This window comes from Mandrillus leucophaeus, unplaced genomic scaffold (assembly GCF_000951045.1).
Source record: "Mandrillus leucophaeus isolate KB7577 unplaced genomic scaffold, Mleu.le_1.0 Scaffold177, whole genome shotgun sequence".
Classification (NCBI taxonomy): Eukaryota; Metazoa; Chordata; class Mammalia; order Primates; family Cercopithecidae; genus Mandrillus; species Mandrillus leucophaeus.
This window is the reverse complement of record NW_012101776.1, coordinates 1,500,037-1,502,159: the sequence shown is the minus strand read 5'-3', so window position 1 is coordinate 1,502,159 and position 2,123 is coordinate 1,500,037.

Below are 2,123 nucleotides of genomic sequence, written 5' to 3'. Positions count from 1 at the left end.
GGTGGAGCTTGCAGTGAGAGGAGATGGCACCACTGCACTCCAGCCTGGGTGACAGAGCAAGACTCCATCTCAAAAAAAAAAAAAAAAAAAAAGACTGAGTAAAAAAAAAAACCTGTTTGTCAAATAAAACCTGTGCTCTGGAAAGAACATTTAAAAATGGGTGTCTAAAAATATTTTCAGTGTTATATGATTTTGCCTTTCAAAAATGAATTTAAGAGTGAGATTGCCCCCATGACACAAATTTACCTATATAACAAACCTGCACATATACCCCTGAACTTAAAATAAAAGTTAACAACAAACAAACAAATAACAACTAAAAGAGTGAGAACTATGTTAACTCTCACATCTGCATGTATAACACTGGGTGTTATGCTAGACTCCTATTGAGTCCAGTAGGGATGGCATTACGTCCAGGAGGCTGAAGAAGAGGCTTGGAGACAATGAAGAGTCGTAGGCTTCACTGGGGGACGTACATACGGGGATAGTCCAGTGGCAGTGGGCTGAACAGGAAAACCACTACTGTTTGTAAGTAGTATGTCCTTTATATAGCATTTTTACTGAGCATCCTGTACCTAGAAACCTCTACCTAGTAACCTCCATTTAAACCCAAACAAAGGGCCCCTGGATGGGGATAGGCCAGGGATTCAGACCTCCTTCGTAGATAAGGAGTGAATCTCCAGGTTGGCCACTCCCAGATTCCTTAGCTCAGGATTCCAAACACACATTCTTCTTAGACCCATAGGGTCATTCTCAGGATATGTTGAAGTTATTGCTGTGAGGTGGACCTGCTATACACAGGGAAATAGAATTTTTAACCCATTTAAAAAGGTTTTAAATAAAAATATTATAGTGGGATATAAACCTATTCGATTATACACACACACACACACACACACATGCAAGCACAGTTTATACATAAAAACACAACATATTCATATCAGTTCACAATAAAACTAACATCAGAGAAGACAGTTTTTAAATCAAAGACATTTTACATAATAGTGGTGGAATTGAAGGATAACCATTAACTTTCATATTTGGACCAGCTTACCCCTATGAAGAGTATTTTTGCAGCTGTAGCATCCATTAAAACCAAGTATCAAAACGAACTAAACTTAGAATCAGACACATAAGCTGCTGTATAACAGAAAATTAAATCAAGATTTTTTAAAATTTACATATTTGTTTTCATTTGTTAGTGGATAATTTTCAAAAAGATGAAATTGTGACTATCAGACATATGTAAAATGAATATTTGTCATTAAATCTAGTTTATTAATTAATGAGAGAACTGTAAGATGATTAATCTAGTTCAAAGGAAAATCTGAAGAGTAGACATATTTACAGGCAATCGAGAATCCTAAAATTAATTTGCTAACAGCTGCAAAACTGGTTGATATCATGTAGGGCAACAAACTGTGTTTCTACAGGGCAGAAATCAATTGTATCTCTACTGCAGAAAATTCATTTGCATTTCTATGGACAAAAACAAATTGCATTATCATCAGTTTCTTACAGTTTACAGAGTTGTAAAATAGCCTAGTCAAAGATAATCAAAGGCATGAAGCTCTATGGGATCACATAGCCCTGAAGGGTTTGCTAGCTAATGCCCAGCATTCTGCTGTAAGGAAACCTACTAATCATTTGCACATTTAAAAGTGTTTTACAATTTTGATGTTGTACTCTCACAAATATATTAGTTAGTAGTACTAATTTTTGTGATGTAACCGAAGATTTTGGTGTATGATTAAGTAAATTTAAAATTATTTTAAAGTGTTTTTCATTTCGTTGCTATTTTCTAACTTTTACATTTACATTTCTGTCTATGCTTTTTAATACACGCAAAACAGTGGAACTTGCAAATTTAGTATTATTTGAGATAGATTCTCGCTCTGTCACCCAGGCTGGAGTGCAGGGGTGTGATCACAGTTCAGAGCAGCCTTGAACTCCTGGGCTCAAGCGTTCCTGCCATCTCAGCCTCCCAAGTAGCTAGAGCTACAGGCATGCACCACAGTGCTCAGCTAATTTTTTTTTTTTTTTTTTAGGTTTTTCTGATTTTTATTTATTTTATTTTATTTTATTTATTTATTTTCTTTAACAGAGATGGCAATACTTTATTT